Source organism: Neofelis nebulosa, chromosome X (assembly GCF_028018385.1).
Source record: "Neofelis nebulosa isolate mNeoNeb1 chromosome X, mNeoNeb1.pri, whole genome shotgun sequence".
NCBI lineage: Eukaryota > Metazoa > Chordata > Mammalia > Carnivora > Felidae > Neofelis > Neofelis nebulosa.
Genome location: NC_080800.1, coordinates 47,148,152 through 47,168,404, shown reverse-complemented (window position 1 = coordinate 47,168,404; position 20,253 = coordinate 47,148,152). Strand labels below are relative to the sequence as shown.

Below are 20,253 nucleotides of genomic sequence, written 5' to 3'. Positions count from 1 at the left end.
ACTTACCTGAGTGTTTGGGTAATAAAACTGTATATACCAGCACAGCTGAGCTCCTCAACAGCCAGGCTGCAGAAGAGACAGTCACACCGTGCCCTGTGTTAGGGACATGTCAGCATGGAGCAAGTATGCCAGGACCTTGGGACTCTAGTCCACGCCTCTGGCTGAGGTTCGGGTTTGGGGGTTGTGGTGGTGGCTGGGCTGGTGGTTCCATCTTTTCTCTTGTCCAAGGGACACACTTCATTTCATGCCTAGGCAGAGGAGTTATAGTGAATGAGGTTAATGCTCACAGTTGAGTCTATGACAAGACAGAACCAGCAGGGGGTGCTGCTGCCCCCTGGACCCCACAGGAACTGACAAACTTTCCTCCAGGGGTTTCTGGCACCTGGTAGGGACCCCTAAGGAGTTCTATGAAGGCACTGTCAGGATCCCTTAGAGGGCTCCAATAGTGAGCAGCAGCTGATCTTTGCCTCCTTGATGGCCACAGGGACTAACAGACCAAACCCCTTGTAAACGGAAGATTAGTTAGTACACTTTCTCTTGTCCCAACAGAAACTCAGACTGCAACTCAGAGTGAAACATTATCAAAACAAAGTCCAAGGGAAGTAGTGGAAGGCATTTAATTTCTTGGGTCAAAGGTGCCATAAAGTGACATATTCTTTCCACGTTTCTGCTTATCCCTCCTCACTGGAAGGCAGGGCCCCTTCACATTGGGAAAGTTTGTGACACATTCCAAACTCCGCGTCCAAGTGCATCAAAGGATCCATATGAAAGGAGATGAGATCTTTGCTGTGTGTCATCCTATTCCTAGCAAGGAAGCCTTTTCCAGAACAACTGTGCTGTCAGATTGCATCTCCAATTAACTCACTGTGAACCAGGGTAAAACATCTATTTGGGAGAATTTATAATGAAATCTCCATCACTTTTCAGTAAAAAGTTTTATTAACAGTGCCGTTTCATCCAGGGATTCCTAGGGTTAAATGGAAATCGCTCTCTACTTAACCTGATAGCTTGCTTGAACATCAGTAGGAATCAGGCAAATGAAGGCTGGGGACAGGAGACGCAGGGAGGAGAGAGAGTGCCCCAGCCCAGTGGCCATCTACTGAACAGAAAGAGGTTTAAGTTGGCTGGAATATGAAGTGGGGGTGGAGGAGGCCATCTGCTGAAGATGAGGCATTTGAGGGTAGGCAAGGCCTGCTGTGCCTGGTCCAGGAGGCTGGACGTTACCCCAAGAACAGCAGGAAGACCCTGCAGAGTTTTGAGCAGGGTACACAAGACCAGATTAGGATTTAAGAATGGTCCCTCAGGTAGCGGGATGAAGAAATTTGTGGCCAAGGGTTAATATTGGTGGCAGTTATCAAGCAGAGAGGAGGGTCATGTGGCCTAGGGAACTAACTGTAGTGATGGAAGTAAGCGTCAAAATCTTATTTTGAAGGACGTAGGAGGTTGGACTGGACGGACTTGGTGTTTGAGGGGGTGGTGAGAGAGGCAGCAAGGAAGGACGGCTCTAAGAGTCGCTGGCCGAAGAAGCTGGGTAGAAGGCTGCTTTTCACTGGGTTAGGCAACACTGGAGGAGATGCCGATGCATGGGGAGTGGGGGTGGGTGCAGGTGCGTTCACTTTTGGACATGTTGTGTATCGTTGCCTGTGGGGCTCAACCACTTAGTACCTCAGTGACTTGGGGGAGCTGACCTAGCCTCTCTGTGCCTAAGATGCATCCTCTGTAATAGGAGAATGATGCTAATAATTAGAAAACACAGCTAATTTCTGATTCATTTAGTCCAGGATAACGTTCTCTACTTGTACAGCAGAATGCTGTTTTCAAGTTAGGCAGTCCCTAGGCAAAACGGGAGTCTCTCTGCTTATCCATGTATTGGTTGGCTTTACTTATCTGCCGTGTGTATTTTCAACATGCAGTGTGTTTTGGCAGTGCTAAAAGAAAAACAATTAATTCAAAGAAATGTGTTTAGGGGCACCTGGGTGGGTCAGTTAAGGTTAAACGTCTGACCTCGGCTCAGGTGATGATCTTGTGGCTTGTGGGTTCGGGGCCCACGTTGGACTCTGTGCTGACAGCTCAGAGCCTGGAGCCTGCTTGGGATTCTGTGTCTCCCTGACTCTCTGCCCTTCCCCTGCTAGTGCTCTGTCTCTCAAAAATAAATAAATAAACATTAAAACAAACAATCAAAAGAAATGTGTTTATCACGTGTGATAGTTAGCCTGTCAGTTTGTCCCTCAAAGAAACAGCCCCCCTTCAGACCCTCCAGTCTTCTTCTTGTAGCCTCACTCCCTCAGAGGGCGGCGGGTGAGCCTTTGGGACCTACTTTCTCCAACAGTTCTCTTCTCTGTAAAGTCATCTTTACAGAGTCCCAGAGAGTGCCTAGCACCTGTTGAGTGCAATCTGTCTGTGAGCCTGTCAGTTGTCTCAGGTGTGAAGTTAGGGGACAGGAGAGAGCCGGATGTGTAGATCTGGAAACCAACAGTGTGTGCCTGTATTGCAGGCAGGTGGTGAAGCCATATGTACCAAGATTTGAATCAGGGCCCCATCACTTACTCCTTGTGTGACTTTGGGCAGGTTACTTCACCTCCCTGTGGTCAGTTTCCTCATTTGTAAGATGAGGATGATGATCCTATTCTAGGATAATGACTCATGGTTGCCTCCTTCTTTTAGATCAAGAAAATACTACCTTTTAAAACTATAAAGTGCTCTTCAAGTGTAGATTACTTCCAGGGTTAAAAAGAGAATCTCTGCTTATCTAGCTATCTGCTTGGACAGGCACGAAACATGCCATGCTCATTTTTACCCTGCAGACAATGTTGAACTTCACTCGAGCCCTGAAGAGAGCCACAGTCAAGAAATCTCGACAGGCTTTCGTGTTTCAGAAATGGCTTATGGCAAAAGACCACTCTTCCCCCTTTAACCTAGAAAAGGCTTGCTCCTCACGCTTTGTCACGCCCTACCATATGTCTGTCGGGTGGCTCCTGGGTTTACATGCGACAAGGCCAAACACAGACCTTTCTCCTTTTGCTGACTGGGCCAGACACACAATCCCTCCAGCTCCCTGATGTAACGGAGATCAGAAGTCAGCCCTCCTGAAACTAGCTAGACACAGAGAGAAACATTTCTTGTTCGTGGAGACTAATCCTGAATGCAGAAACATCCTACCTTAAATCTCCCCCACTATAATGGGTCTACTCAATCCTTAGGGGAAAAAAGGCAAAACCACCCTGCGCAGACCGTGTGATGTTCAGATCTGGGCTGCTCTCAGCATTGCAACAGCCTGAATAGTGAGGTGCTGTACTAGTTTGGTTTTTGTCTTTCCTAGTATGCACGCATGCAAAAACGACCGGTAAGAACACAAAGATCTGAAAGTGGTACTTCCTGCCACACGTGCGCCCTACAAAGGAAGTAACCCAACGTCACTCGTCACTCGCAGCGCCTGGAAACTCTCCCTACCACCTCGGGAAATACGTATCCTGTGCAGTCACTCAGGTGCGCCACAGTCACTCTGGGGTGGGTTCAACCTTCTCTACTCCCTGCGTGGTTACAAGTCCCGGATTCCAAGTACCCACGCCACGGCCCACGGAGAGGAAGCCACTTCGCCCCGGGGCACCCCCGTTGTCCCTCCCTGCCCCGTGCAGCCCGAGGAAGGTTAAGGAGCACCCGGCTTCTCCATAGTGTCCCATGTCTGTGATGTCACACGCAGTCCCGCAGCCCCTCCTCCTGTGGCTGGTCTCTCTAGGAAGTCGGGAGGACTTCCCCTCTTGGTGGTCTTAGCCCTTCTCTTCTGGGGAGGTGGGGGTTCAGACCGGGGGGCTGAGGCTAGGAGGGGGTGCGCTGGCGCAGGGATGGAAGGAACAGGATCCCGGGAAAGAACATGCATGAGAGCAAAAGCAGGAACCTAAGAATAAAAGAGGGAGAATCTCCCTAGAACAAGCCGGGTGTGCATTCGTGTCACAGGACCACCGTTCTTTCTGCGCCACACAAGAGCAGTGCTCTCTGAAAGAGCAGCTGTTTTTCTCAGAAGCCTGCCTCTGCAGTGTCAGAACTGAGGTTTGACAACCTGTGTGTGGCATATTTCTCTTTCTCTAATTGAGGATGCCATATTTAGTGGAGACGAGATTGACACTTCCCATGGGCATTGCTAGACCCCCCCCCCCCCGCCCCCAGGCCATAACTGGGCTCCAGTCCGTGTTCCACGGGTTCAGAAACAGTCTGTTTCCTTGGCATCACCTCCTGTATTAAACCATCTGAGGAATTCTGTCTAGGAGGTGACATACAAAAAATAGGCTCTGTCATTCCTACACTGGTATACAATTATTTAGAGTGTTGTAATCAGATTACAAGCTCCAATATATAATATTTACAAAAAGAAGGCATGTTTGGTTGTCCAGTTTGCTGAAAAACAGCCAATCCTGGGCAGCAGACATATAAGTGTGATGAGAAACTTGGCTTTATAATTAATCACAGAATTCCATTTAAATTTCCAATACAATTTCCTTATATTGACTACTAATGTATGTATTGGGTGGGTCGTGTGTGTGTGTGTGTGTGTGTGTGTGTCTACGTGCACACGCGTGTGAGTGTTAGGGTGTTTTGTCAAAAACCTAAAAGTGAATGGCCTGTCTTGCCCGAGCCTCTCAAGGTACCAGTAACAGAGAGAAAAGATTTTTTAAAATTCCATATTGTAAGGAGCAGATTGTGAACAACTTCCTATTGGAGTGTCTTACCTGGAACCTCCTGGGATTCAGCAAAATGTTTTGTGAATAGTTTTTTTTAGGGAAGCACTGGTTCTACTGTTTTTAGTTGAATATGGACTACATTTAAAACTGTACTTGAGATTGTATGAAATAGGTAAGCTAAAGCTCGAGATTGGCAGAACCCAACCCTAGGGAAGGGTCTCAGGGAAGCTAACCACACAGAGTCAATGGTCTAGACAAGGAAGACAGGCTGTTAGGAGCTGGAACAGACGAGTTCAGTCAGTCAACTCAGATCAAATTCCGTCTTTCTGGACAGTTGTCAGACTGAAACATCAGGAAGAGGCCACAAATACCTCAAGTATGAACTTCAGTGTGTGACAAAGGCTCTCTAATCAGGGTATAAACACTTATGTGGCTCAGAAGTGTCAATCCCTGGAAGAAAGCACTGAAGACAGAGGCGAGTTTCCTCACCCTGGGACCCGGATCTCTGAAGCATCATACCCTAGACACAGACTCCCAGATACTTCATGGGCCTCCCACTATGGCTCTCAAAACCCAAAATATCCCATTGACACACTGAGGGAAGCCAACCACATTGACTCAATGGCCTAGACTAAGAAGCCAGGTTGTTCGAAGCTGGAGTGGATGAGATACAGACCCAAGAGAAGGCAGCTAGGAAACCTCAATGCATTGGACACACAATATCAAACCACCCACAGAATTCAAACTCCTATGGAACTCGAGATATGAGGAGAGACACAAAACAGCTCAGAGGCGATAAATTCTATAATACAGATCCACATGCATTTTAGCAACCTGACAACCTGCAACATAGAAACTTAATAGCTCATAGACCTTACACCTTGCACACAGATGCCATACAATCACAGAGCTGACAACCTTGCATGTAGACACACAAACAGCACAAAACACCTGTACCGTGAACACAAGCTTGCTCAGATACCTCCTGTCCCATGACAAATAACCTTTGCAATCTCACAACCTAGAATATGGGCCCCCAGGAGCTCAAATATGCCAACCTCAACAGAGACCCTCAGGAGAGCTCAAACCCTAATTCCTGAAATACATAATGGGAACAGCCCCAGACAACTTACATTCTGCACGCTGCACCTAAAACAGATCACATACCTCACTCACCAGGAGAGACCCCTAATGGCCCAGACAACTCTCACTTGGACACACAACCCTCCACAGCTCAGTGATCTCCCATACTGGACACAGACCCTCTCACAGCTCATACATCTCAAATCCTGGACCCCAAAATGGCTCGTAAAACGACATCTTGTTTTTGAACACAAAAAGTCACTCCATACAGGACACATGTCAATTAGAGACACAATGAGGTCTCACCCAGCCCCATGAGTGAATAGCACAGAGAGACTGAAATACAGAATTACAGACAGCCTTTCTGGGAAACCGCTGTCTCCACAGTATTAGCCCCCATCCCAGTGCACCCATCCAGGCACGTGAGGAACCTCTTTTCCCAGGGATAAATGACCCCAGGTTTTGCCATCATTGGCTGTTTCTGGACAATGACTCAGCTGCACTGGTCCCAGGCCACAACTAGGAGGGAAGCCCCCGCTCACACGTCTGACAGACAGTAGAGCCCTCCACCCATCAAAATGGGGAGACCTTCTAGGTTGGAAGGGTTCATGCCATCTTCAGGAGACTCCCACTGTCCTTAAGGCCCCAGAGCCCTCCTGCTGAGGAGCCATTGCCCCATTGTGGGGATCGGAACCTGTGGGGAAGGCAGAACAGGACAGTCCCATGCTGCTCAGGGTAGATCCACGCCCTCTCAGTCTTGTGGAAGGCCTGGCCCTCATCCCATTCACCCTGAACACACTGCTCGCTTCAGCCTTCTCAGCTCCTAACCCTTGGAGGCACTGCAGCCACCCAATTTTCCCAGTGTCCATGTGAGCCCCAAACACAAGGACACCTTCAGTCAGCAGGTCTGTTGCAAGCCAGTGAACACCAGTGGGGGAAGGAGATGGTGAAGGGGTTCACACTGCCGTGCCAGGATGACCTGCCACAGACCACTTACCTGACCACTGAGGGTGCCCCTGTTCCACCCACTTCTCTACCTTATCATCTCCCCATCCACCCAAAGGAAACCTGTCCCCTTCTCTCAATGCCTAATTCTGCTTTAAAGGGGAAGGTGGCATGAGGGTGTCCACAGTTCCTGTGGGGCTTTGTGCAAACTGTGAGGCGCATACGTTCCCCCCACCCCCACCCCCCGATCTCCCACCATGAAGCCAACACCAGAGCAGGCCTATTTGCTCACGTGGCAGAATCCACGGCGAGGCTGACTTGGGCCTGCCTGGTGCGTGCACCTTGTCCTCCTCAGGGGACACACACACTGGCCCATCTCTCATGCCATTGTGAATTTCCCTCCCCCAGGAACACAGTCTTGCATCTGCAGCCTTTCAGGCACAGGTGTGAATACAGTCAGGGCTTAAGGAACGACTGGGGAGAAGTTCACGGACATGAGAACCCACCTATCTCTTACTTGCCTGCCCTCACTCAAACATCTCTCCTGTCTCATGCTTAAAATCCTATCCTCTAAGTGTTCACTTCTCTGGGTTGAGTAGGGCACCTTGTTTCCCTCGAGAAACTGGCTTGGAGTAGGTCATGAGCCCCTCTTTGAAATATCTCTGCCCATCCAAGACTTATAGTCTGGTGAACACATAACAGGACACTGGAGAAAGATTTAGTGATTTGTTATTGGGCTCATTTCACTATAGTGGGATCCTGGAAGCACTGTTAAAAAAAAAGTTGCAGGAAGACTGACTAAAGGACAGACTAAGAGAAGCCAGTGATCCCACTGACCTGGGTAGCATCTTCAGCCTCTTTTGCTGGTGAGCAGCCTGAGGTTCCACGGCATGATTCCAAACCCTCCACTTCCACCTCCACTCTTCAAAGCCCCACCTGTGCACCCATAAACTCTCTGAGAAGGACACCCCACCTCCAGCCAATGGGATTCTTTTCCTTGGAAGATCCTGGCAGGCAATCCCATCTAGACTAACCAGTCTACTGTGGTCCTTAATCTCTGCTCTGCTCACCCATGAGGAAACCATTCATGTGCTCCTCTTCCATGTTCCCTGGTCCCTACTTGGTTAGAATCTGTACAGCTGACGGGCTGGGGCCAGAAGTGGGACGATGGTGACCTCCGGAGAGGTGGAGGTCCTTGCATGGTGGTGAGCTCCCCTGCACCCTGCCTGCAATGGTTTCTTTGGGAACACAAGACTCCCTCACTCCAGCTGTACCTCCCAGAGGAGACTGCTTCATCTGGGACTTCAGTGGTACATCCTATTACAGGAAAGTACAACCTGCTGCTCCTCTAGCAACCTTTCACCCTTTCCTGCCACCCCACACCCTGGTAATTTGCCCAGATGGGGTCACATCACCTCCAGCTCCACTCCTCCCCAGGAATAAAACTAATGGGCGCTGCATCCTTCCATCATAGTCTCACTACTCTTAAACTCCCCACAGGGATCATTCCACTTGCATATGCCAAGATCTTGCAGAGAGCCTGAGATAAAGTGTCCAGCCTCCTGTCTACATCTCCCACGTCATGAATGGGGTGCTTAGGGTGCCAGCAAAGGGGCATTTGTTACTCCAGTCACACCGAGGGTAGTGTGACTTGGTAAAAGAACTTTGCAGGGCTCTCTGACGGCGTCTATCAAAATTTGATTCTACTGTGTCCCTACCCTCAGTAGAATTTCAGCTTCATGAAAAGAGGAACATATGTGGGTCTTCTCTAATGTCTCCCCAGCACATACAGTGGTATCAGGCACACAGGAAGGTACTTCAGAGATGTTTCCTTAGCAAAAGGTTTCCTTGATCCAGCAATTGCCATTGCTATTAACTTGTCTTAAAGAAATATTTACACAGCCACAGAAGTATGTGTACAATGAGAATAGCAAATTTCGGGGAGTGGGGGTGGGCTCTAAATGGCCATTGGTAGTCAATGACCTTTGGGAGGGTAAATGAAAGATGAAGTGTTCCTATCCTACAATGGAGTACCCACTGGCCTTGAAACAGAATAAGAGGAGCAAATTTGTACTGACCAGAGATTTTTATTTTATTATTATTATTATTTTTTCAAATGGGGAGTAGCAGATCAGTGGTAATCCTAACTCAACCAGTGTCTGTAAGTGTATATGTATGTGCAGGTGCAATTTGTAAATACTGATAACAGGGACAAGACGGAAACACCTATCAGACTACAGTGGTCACCTCTGATGATCAAACTGGTGAAGGCAAGACCTGGACAGCATATTACATCTTTTGGGGTAGGCAACTGTACTTCTAAAATGGCCAAATCATATTCAAAAGCAAATGCTTTCCTTTACAATTTTTTTTCATTTTGTTAAGCTGTAAGTCACATTCCATAAAATTCACCCTTTTTTGTTGGCTTTTACTATGTACATATGGTTGTGCCAACCATCACCAACATCTAATTCCAGAAGAAACCCTATGCCATTAGCAGTCCCTGCCCAATCCCCCCTCCCAGGAGCCCTGGACATTTACTAGCAGCTTTATGTCTCTACAGATTTGTCCATTCTGGACATATCCACTAAATAGGATCCTACATTATGTGGCCTTTGAGTCTGGCTTCTTTCACTTAGCAGAACGTGTTCAGTTTTCGTCCATGTTGCAGCAAGTATCACTACTCCATTCTTTTTATGGCTGGATAATATTCTACTATATGGATACATCACCACAGGTGATATATTCATTATTTGGTTGGCACTGGGTTGTTGGCACTTTGTTGTGATTAATGCTGCTAGGAACATTCGTATACAAGTTTTTGTGGGGGCTTATTCTTTATTTGTCTTGGATATATATACCTACGATGGCATAACTGTGTCATACAGCAGCTCTGTTTAACTTTTTGAGGAGCTGCCAAACTGTTTTCCACAGCAGCTGTGCCATTTTGAATTCTCACCAGCAATGTATGAGGATTTCAATTATTCCACACCTTCCCCAACACTTGTTATTTTCACTTTTTAAATTATATCCATATTAGAGGGTGGAAAGTTGTAATTCATAGTGCTTTCAATTTTTGTTTTCCTAACGACTAATATTTTTGAGCATCTTTTCATGTGCTTATTTGGCATCTGCAGATCTTTTTTAATAGAAATGTCTATTCAAATGCTTAGCCCATTTTTTTAATTGAGAGAGACAGAGAGAGAGAGAGAGAGAGAGAGAGAGCGCGCGCACACGCACATGCTCAAACAGGGGGAGGGGTCGAGAAAGAGAATCCCAAGCAGGCTCCATGCTGTTGGCCCAGAGACTGATTTGGGGCTTACTCTCATGAACCGTGAGATCATGACCTAAGCCAGAATCAAGAGTTGGTCACTTCACTGACTGAGCCCCCAGGTGCCTCCCTTATCCCATTATTAATTGGGTTGTCTTTTTACTCTTAGCTTGCAAGAGTTCTTTTTACATTCTGACTACTGGGCCCTTATCAGATATACAAATACTTTTTCCCATTCTTTTGGTTTTTTCACTTTCTTATGGTGTCCTTTAAAGCAAAAACTTTTTCTCATTTTGATGAAGCCATTTTTACCTAACTTTTCATTTATTATCTGTGCTTTTGATGTCCTAGCTAAGAATCCATCACCTAACCCAATGTCACAAAGATTTACTCCTACACGCTCTTACAGAAGAAGTTTTATAGTGTTAGTTCTTACATATGGACTTGGATCCATTTTGACTTAATTTTTATCTGTGGTACGAGGTTTGGATTCAAACTGATTCTTTTAAATGCTGACTATCCAGTTGTCCCAGCACCATTTACTAAAATGACTGCTCCTTCCCTATTTAATTGTCTTGGCACTGTTGTCAACAATTAACTCACCATAGACAGACGGGTTATTTCCAGACTCTCAATTCCATTCTGTTTATCTCTGAGTGTATCCTTAAATCAGTACTACATTGTATTCATTACTGGAGTTTTGAAATAATGTTTGAAATGGGAATGCACGAGTCTTCCACTTTTGGCCGTCTTCTGCAAGGTTGTTTAAATTAATTCTGGGTCCATGAAATTTCCACATAAATTTCAGGAGCAGTCTCTCAATTTCTAAAAAGCTGCAGTTAGAATATCAATAAGGATTACACTGAATGCTTGGATCAATTTGGGGAATGTTGCCATCTTAACAATATCAAGTCTCCCAATCGATGAACACACACAGTCTTTCCATTTTTTAAAATTTGCTTTAATCTCTTTCAACTGTGTTTTGTAATTTTCAGTGTGTAACTCTCACACCTGCTTGGTTAAATTAATTCCTAAATATGTTATTCTTCTTACTCTATCGTAACTGAAGTTGTTTTCTTACTTACTTATTTGGATTATTCACTGCTAATGTACAGAAATACAATTGATTTTTGTATACTGATCTATCTTGCACCCCAAACCTGAAGTCTATTTTATATTTATTTTTATTTATTTTTAAATGTTTATTTAATTTTTGAGGGAGAGAGAGAGAGAGAGAGAGAGAGAGAGCACGCGCGACAGCGAGCACAAGCAGGGGAGTGGCAGAGAGAGAAGGGTACAAAGGATCTGAAGTGGGTTCTGTGCTGACAGCAGGGAGCCCAATGCAGGACTCAAACTCAGGAACCAGGAGATCATGACCTGAGCAGAAGTCAGACGCTCAACTGACTGAGCCACCCAGGTTCCCAAGTCTATTTTATATTTAAAGTGATTATAGCAACACAGGACTCAAGCCCAATCAACTAATGGAAAGACTGATTCAAACACCAACACTGACATCCTGTGACAGAAAAGGAAAAGAAGAGACACATTACATACAAGGGAACAAACAGGACAGAATGGGCAGACGACTGATCAGAATCCATGCAAGCCAGAATTTTCTGATTAATGCAAATGTTTCTTGAAAATGAAGGTGAAACAAAAACTTTCAAAGAAATAAAAAAGCTAAGAAAATTCATTGCCAGAAGATCTTCCCTACACAACACGTTAAAGGAAGTTCCTCAGGAAGAAAGCAAACGAAATCCAAAGAAAATCTGGATCTATACAAAGAACTGAATAGTGCTGGATGTGGTAAAGTTGCGGGCGTATATGAATTTTTTCCTTATATTTAATCTCAGTAAAAGAGAACCATCTAAATAATAGTAACAATGTGTTGTGGGGTTTACGACCTTGGTAGAAATAAAATGCAAGAAAGCAATAGCACTAAGGCTGGGAGAAAGGACATGGAGGTACATAGTCCTACGATTCTGACAGTGTACAGGAAGTGGTATAATATCATTTGAAGGCACAGTGTGAAAAGCAACAATATATATTAGAACCCTAGAGCAACCGTTTCGAAAAAATGTTTAAAGATATATAACTAGTAAGCCAATTGTGGAGATAAAATGGAATAACACCAAATGTTCAACTGATCCAAAATTATAGAGGGAATAGGAAAGGAAAATGTGAATAAAATATCCATAGGATAAAATATACAGCCAGATGGAAGACTTAAATGTAAACTGTTAACACACTAATTGTACACTGCCTACACATCAATTAAAAGACCTAATTTGTCACTTTAGATAAAAATAGAAAGACCCAACTATGTACTGTCAAAAGGAATCTCACTTTAAATATGAATACATAAATTGAGTTAAAAGTAACTGAAAGGAAAATTTATCGATAATGCTATGGTTTGAAGATGTCTCCTCCAAAATTCCTATGTTAAATCCTAACCCCCATACCTCCTAACCTAGGAGGTGTGGCCTTTGGAAGGTGATGAGGCCCTCGGGCAGAGCCCTCATGAACAGGATTAGGGCCCTTATGAAAGAGGTTCCAGAGATCCTTTGTCCTTCCACTATGTGAGGACACAACCACAAATCTGTGACTTTGAAGAGGGTCCTCACTAGAACCCAACTATGCCGGCACCCTGATCTTGGACTTCCAGCCTCCAAAACCGTGAGATACCAAGTTTGTTTATAAGCCTCCCAGTCTGTGGTATTTTGTTCCTGCATCCCGAACACACTAAGACACATACACCCAGCAAACGTGAATCACAGGAAAAGCTGGAAGGGCTAAATTAATATTACAGAGAATATACTTCAGAATGAGGATTATCACAAGGGGAAAAGACAGATGTTACTGAATAAAAGAGGTCCAGTCATCGAGAAGATCCAAAAATCATGAATGTGCATGCATTAGTAAAAACTGATACAAGAGCTAAAAACTGATAAAACTAAAAGGAAAAACAGAGAAATCAGTTAGCTGAAGCCTTCAACATTCCCCCATCCACAACTGACAGTACAAGTGGACAACACAATCAGAAACTATATGGAGCAGTGGAGCAACACTATCAACAGCCATGACCTAACGGATGCTTACAGAAGGACAGCACAAGACACCATCTTCTGAAGTGCACACACAAGGTTCACAAGACAGGCCATATTCTGTGCCATAAAGTAAATCTCAACAACTTCTAAAGGGCTGAAATCATACAAACTGGGTTCTCTGACCGCAAAGAATTAAACAGAAATTAATTGCAGCAAGGTATCTGGAAAACCACAGAATATTTTGAAATTAAATGGCCTTTCTCAATAATGCAGGGATCAAAGAAGAACCTGCAAGAAGTAGAAAACCAAAACACAGTATGTCAAAATCTGTAAGGTGAATCTACAACAATGCATTGAGGGGAATTTTTATCATTAAATATTTACATTAGAAAAGAAGAACTGTCTGAAATCAACTGTCTAAACTGTCGCCTTAAGAAATTAGAAAAGCAAAATCAATTTAAACCTAAGGGAAGCAGAAAAAGTATAATGAAGGTTTGAACAGAAATCGACCTACTAGAAATCATAAAATCGATACAAAGGAATCAGTGAAACTAAGAGCTGGTTCTGTGACAGGACCAGTAAATCTAATAGGTTTAGCCAGACTGATAATAAGGAATGAGGGCAGAGTGACATGGATTACTAGTATCACTGCTGCCAGCGGAGACATCAATACAGATCTTTCAGACATGAAGTGGATGAGAAAATATTATTGAAAATATTATCCAAAAAAAAAGATGAAATGGGAAAACTCCTTGAAAGGCCCTAGCTCGCAGGCCCCAGTCAAGAAAATAACACCACTAGCCTTATATCTGTCAGAGATTGAATTCACTAAATCAAACAGAAAACAAAAACCCTTCCCTCACATAAAACTCAAGGCTTGAATGGTTTCACTGTTTAAATTCTATCAAACACATATGAAAGAAATAATGCAGGTTTGAACAAAAAGTCTTCCAGGCAACTGAAGATGAGGTCACACTTCCTAACACATGTTATAGAGCCAGCAATATCCTGATATGAAAGCAAGACAAAAAATTAAGAAAATAAATTACAGACTCTGGAAAAAAAAAAAAGAGAAACCTCACTAGAGTCCAGAGCCTAGAAGGGAGAACCATACCACTTCAACATCAATTACAGGAAGAACTGTCAGTTATAGACCCAACAGAAGAATAATCAACATGAAAGAATCATGTAGGCCCCAACAGGAAAAGATGTACATTGCATGTCCTGTAAGATACTGACTACGCCTCCAACTCAGCCAATGAGAAACTGTCATTACCCTGAACTCTTGCTTTTCTTCAATGGGCTTTCATTCAAAACAACCCTTCCAACTTCCTCCTTCTTCTCCATAAAATAACGTTCCTCTACTTTGCTTATTGGACTTGCCTAGGATTTTGCCTTAGGTTGCTTGTTCCAAACTGTAATTCTCTGCTATTCCTGAATAAACTCATTTTGCTGGTAAAATAACTGGCTGTTCTACTTTTGAGGCTAACAAGAGCAATAGCACTCATGACCACAGATGCAATAATCCAAAATAAAATATCAGCTGTTTGAAACCAGCAATATAGAAAAAAGACAAAATACCATAGTGAAATGGTTCCACAGCTTTGAGAGTGGTTCAATGTTTCAGAATCACTCACGCTAACTGACCATAATAACAGACTAAAAATATATAAGCATCTCAATAGATGCATAAAGAGTATTTATTTGATAAATTTACTTGATAAAAACTCCTAGCAAACTAGGAATAAAGAAGGATTTCTAGCTTAGTCTCCTAGGGCTGCTGCAACAAAACTACCACAGACTGGATGACTTCTAAAAACAAGAGAAATCTATTTCTCATATTTCCAGATGCCAGGAAGCCCAAGATCAAGGTGCCAGCAGATTTGGGATGTGAGGCCCTGCTTGCTGCTTCACGGACTGCTGACTTCTTGTCCTCACATGGCGGGAGGGCTGAGGGAGCTCTCAGGGGTGGGTCTCTTTTATAAGGGCACTAATGCCATTCATGTGGGCTTCACCTGAATGACCTGATCACCTCCCAAAGGCCCTACCTCCAATCACCATCATACTGGAGAAAGGTTTCAACATGAATGTTGGGGAGATGGCAAGATTCATTCAGTTTATTGGCAACATCCTTAAACCGATAACTGGCATCTACAAAAATATCTAAAGCTACTGTAATCGTTAATCCTGAAGGTCTGAATGTTTCCCTCCTGAGACAGGGAACAAGGTAAGTATGCATACTTTCACCACTTCTAGTCAATATTTTCCTAGCTGTTCTAGCCAATAAAAAAGTCAAGCAGAAATAAAGAAGTAAAGAAATAAAGAAGTAAAACAGTCATTATTTACTGGCAACACCTGAATCTGTAAGAAAAACCCATAAAACATTACTTGAATTAAGAAGCGAGTTTAGCAACGTGAAGAGACACAGAGTCAGTATGTAAAAGTAAATTCTGCTTCCATATACCAGCCATAAACAATTAAAGATGGAAATTTTCAAAAGCAACGCTACATAGTGTAATGCTGAAAAACAGGAGAAAGAATGTGCTGCCATTGTCCCCACTCCCCAACTACAGAGTTGTGGCTCAGAGGTTTTGAAGCAGATAGCTCCTCTCAGAGGAACAAAGTTCATTTGCAAAGGGGTGTTGAGGAGAAGGTCAAGCAAGTCTAAGGGCACTTGCAAAACAGTGGAGGTTGTGGTACAAGGCAAACGGTAGGAGACTGGTAGAAGTCTTGGACATAGAGGATCAACTGTAGGCTGGCCGGGTTACCTGAGACAATCAGGGAGAAGAGACAGCTGCAAGGAGCCTGCCTAGGGTCAGAAAAACTCTGAAACAGTAACTTCAGCAGCTAGCCCTTCAAAGGAGCACGGATTTCACTGGTTTATATTATGAAGCAATATATCCAGGGTATCGCTGAAAACGGTTGAACAAGTAGCCCACACTCAGCGAACCGGAACAGCTGGGTGTGGTCAGGCAAAGAGACAATCAGAGAGAACCTGACGCAACCAGACATCCCAAGGGGACAGTAGGCATCCCCAAGTCGTCTCTCCCTGAGGACTAAAATCTGAAGCCTAACACAAGGGTGGGGGTGGGGGAGAGTAAGGAGAGAAAACAGACTCCACTAAAATAAACCAGCTAGACACTAAACAACTAGACAAGGAAATAGAAGTAACAAACCCAGGAAGGGGTGGGATGGATCAGTACCCAGTACTGCTCCAATATTTTAGATAGTTAGACAAGAAAAAAATTATGATAATTCAAAAAACAGGAAAGCATGAATAAGCAACAGAAACTGCCGGTGCTTGCAACCAGATGTCAGATTTGATAAAGAATTCAAAGTAGCTGCTATAATCAGGTCCAAAGAACAAAGAAAACCACAATCAAAAAAGTAAAGGAAGGTATGATGAAAATGTCACATCAAAGACAGAATAACAATAAAGTGAGAAAAATTATTTAAAAAAGAACCAAATACAAGTTCTGCAGTTGAAAAGTGCAGTAACTAAAGTGAAAAATTCACTCGAGGAGATCGACACTAGTTGAACTACCAGAGAAAGATTTAGCAATCTTGAAGACAGATGGACAGCGATTATACAGTCTGAAGAAAGTGAGGAAAACAAATGAGGGCAATAAACTGAGCTGCACAAACATATGGAACACTCTTAACACCAACACGGATGCAGGAGAGTACCAGAACAGAGACAGAAAGGAGCAGAAAAAAATATTCAAAGAAACAGTGCCTGAAAGCAACTCAATGAACTCCAAGTAGGATAAATGAGAGATTCATAGACACATCACAGTAAACATGCTGAAAGCCAAAGGCAAGGAGAAAATCCTGAAAACAACAAGAGAAAATGACCAGTCACTTATGAGGGAAATACAATTAATAGCAGTTTACTCAGAAGAAAATATGGAGGCCAGAAGGAACTGGGTAATTAAAAAATTAAAAAATGCTCAACAACCAAGAATCTCATATCCAGTAAGCTATTTTTAAAAATGAAAGTAATGTTACTGAATTGGTTCCTTAGGTATAACAATTTCTTTTTGTCAGAATCTTCAGGGTTTTACACAGATAAGAGCATGTCATCTGGACGTGGAGGACTTGATGGCTACTAAAATAAACCAGACACAGAAAGACAAATACTGGGCCATCTCCCTTCTACGTGCAATCTAAAATAGTCAGACTCCTAGAAGCTGAGGGTAGAACAATGGCTGCCAGGGGTAAGGGGGAGGGGTAAATGGTGAGGTGATGGTCAAAGGTACAAAGTTACAACTATGAAAGAGAAGTATGTTCTGGAGACCTACAGAGCGTAGTGCCTTTACCTAACAATACTGTGTTATATACTTAAAATTGCTAAGAGATTATCTTATGTTAAAAGTGTTCTTACCGCTAATGATAATCACATAATAACAACCACACCAACAAGAAGAAAGGGTTGTACATGTGAATACCTTTACCTATAGCTTTACCTATCAATCAGACCTCAATAAAACACACCTCTTTGGTACCACTAGTCACGGTAGTAATTTTTACATTGACTTATATGATTGTTAGATTATTCTCGAATGATTTGGCTTAAACTCACTCCACGAAGGCAGTGATGTGTCTTTGTTTACTGTATCTCCCAGGCACCCAACACAGTGTCTACAGTGTCTAGGTAAGAGCTGAAGCTTATTTAGTGAATCATAGTTAAATGAATAGAGTCTCTCACCCTATATTTGCCACACACACACACACACGGTTACCATCATACTTATGCAGCTCAGGGAGCAGTGCCTGGGCAGCCACCCCCAGCTGGATCAGGAGATGGAGGAGCACCAGTGGTGTTGCCAGATGGCGGCTTCGAGCTTCTGTAAGGTGAGGCAGCGTTACTCTCAGCAAGGCTAAGAAACTTTATGAATCTGTCTATGGTAAAGGCTGAGACCTTCGTGCCTTCACACACTCAGTGTCCCCTCGTTACTGTTCATGGCGGGTCATCAGAATGCTCATCCCTAAGTGCAGCGATTCCCTCCCGGACCTCGGACCAGGGTAACCTCTCCCCACAATACTAGAGCACTCTATTTTCATAGCAGAAAAGCAAGGCCAGAAAACGGGATTTTCACTGTTTGTCCCCTCTTAATGTGTTTTCTCACCTTGTACTCACTTCCATGCTTCTTCTTTGAGTCACCCACCCAACCCTGCTACTTCCCAACCAATGACTACAACACCTGTGCCTGCATCTCACTTGCTATGTAGGGCTCTACTGGAGGTGGCTGGATCTAACTATTGTACTATGTATTTGCTTTCTGTTTTCTCTTATGAATCTGCAGGCCTCCAGACTTCAAGTAACGTGCTCCAGGTGGCCCACAAACGGAGAATGCTTCAGGTGAGGCTGCCACTCTCACCCACAGCGTGACCAAAGCAGTGCTACCTTATAAGAACCACACACTGCACCCCGGGGGCCAAAAGAGAGCAAAAGTCTAAGAAATTTTAATAGAGATGCTTATCTCAATAGCACAACTGTCTCTTCTTAGGGACAAGCAAGTTGCTGTCTGATTTGGTTTGGTTTTGGCCTGCATCGTCTGTGGCATTTTCATAGCCCTTGCAGACTTAGCTAACCTTCCATCCAAACCTCTCTGCTTCCCTCACTGCTCCGCTCTACTGTCCCACATAGCTCTCCTCCGCTTTAAATGCACTGATCGGGTTTTCAGCTGGCAAGGATATCAAAGCAATTCATTATCTTGAAATGTCAAGATACCAAAGAGATCGAGTCTTTAGAAAAACGACTTTAAAATCTATAGGATTTTATCTGTTGTTCTGTTTCCAAATATTATATATACCATAAACTACTGTCCATAATGATCATGATGAGGATACCAACGCTGAAATCTGCCGCAGCAAACGCGTGTATAGACCTTGATATGAACCAGATCCCGACTTAGTGATGTGCCTGTATTGACTCGTCACCTCACAGTCTCTCGTGCACCTGAGACATCATGTTCTATCCAAGCACTGATCCAGTGTAATCAGGATAAGCTGTCTTACATGTTCACCTGTCTTTTGAACCAAAGGACACTGGACACTGAGGTGCACTGCAGTTTATGGCCAAATTCCATGTCTCTGTTATGTTTTTCTCTGACCTGGATTTAACCCTGACCTTGACCTTGCCCTTGCTGAGTAGGTGGCTCTGGGTAAGTTACTTCACCCCTTAACCTCTACGGGTCTCAGTTTCCTCATCTGGATGGAACAAGGGACGATACCCTTAAAAACACTTACCTCACAGTGCTGCAGTGGATACTCCATGAATTTTAAAATCATTGCTGTGAGCTAAAACACACAGCAAGAAAGAGCTGTGTGGGAAAGAGCTAAAAACAAATCCAGGCCTGTAGTAAGCCTCCTGAAGTGTGAGCTTGTATTCCTGTCTCTTTCCTTCTGCTTGTATCCATTATCCTTCCCACCTGTTTGCTACTCCTTCTCTCTGCCTGCCCCCTGCACACTTTCACCTCATCCTCCACTCCCATTCTCTCCTCACTGCACCTTTCCTAAGACTCTCCAAACACACTGTTTACCACCTCCTCATGACTCAGTTCAGAAAATACTAATACACCAGCCTTTTGTTAAATGAATAATGAATATGAGTGGAAGAAAAACAAATGTTACTGATGAAAACTGGACTGTTAACGGTTTCGTATCTTTACCAGATTCACATCTTCCCAACAGACTGAACTCCCAATAGGAGTTCAATACAACTAACGGCTGTAGAAGCCACCACATGATGAGGTCCTTGGCCTTTACATTTCACTCTTTGAAATGTTTACGCAAATTTATACACTCGTGTTCTATCATCATCCAGTGACCACTTCATTTTCCAAACACTGTACAAAATGTGCAAACAGGTCATTCGTTCTAATTTCCTAGAGAAGTTTCCATTCAAGTTTTCCATAGGAACCCACGATGATGCAACCAAGCATTGCATTTAGGCTTCCCAATGGCCCATAAGGAGAGCTGAATACTCGTTATGCTAATAAAAACATGCCCTCCACCGTGCCCCACAGACTCAATTCCTGAGTCCCCAAGGAGCCGAAGTGATAGTGCTAAGTCCTTCCAGTGAGTCAAAGGGTAGTCTTGACACCATCTTTCCAGAACATGCTTCCCGGAAATGTGGGAACAACAACAGTAACAACAACGGCTAGAATTGATCGGCAATTTGCCACATGCCGGGCACTGTCCTGATGACTTTTCTTGTCTTAACACA

The 20,253-nt window shown here is 43.9% G+C and overlaps 1 protein-coding gene across 26 annotated transcripts in view; it reads right to left on the bottom strand.

The window, feature by feature from the left end:
- FAM156B (family with sequence similarity 156 member B) overlaps nt 1-20,253 on the bottom strand; it is a 45,574-nt gene that overhangs the window by 13,449 nt on the left and 11,872 nt on the right. For 2 of the 26 annotated variants that reach the window (XM_058713692.1, XM_058713689.1), the window contains one exon: nt 7-248. The exons of 23 other annotated variants lie outside the window; for them this stretch is intronic. The gene's annotated coding sequence lies outside the window, so the exon portion shown is untranslated. Of the gene's footprint in view, nt 1-6; nt 249-7,400; nt 10,726-20,253 lie in introns of those variants that run through there. One more of the 26 variants, XR_009257141.1, reaches the window with a different exon arrangement.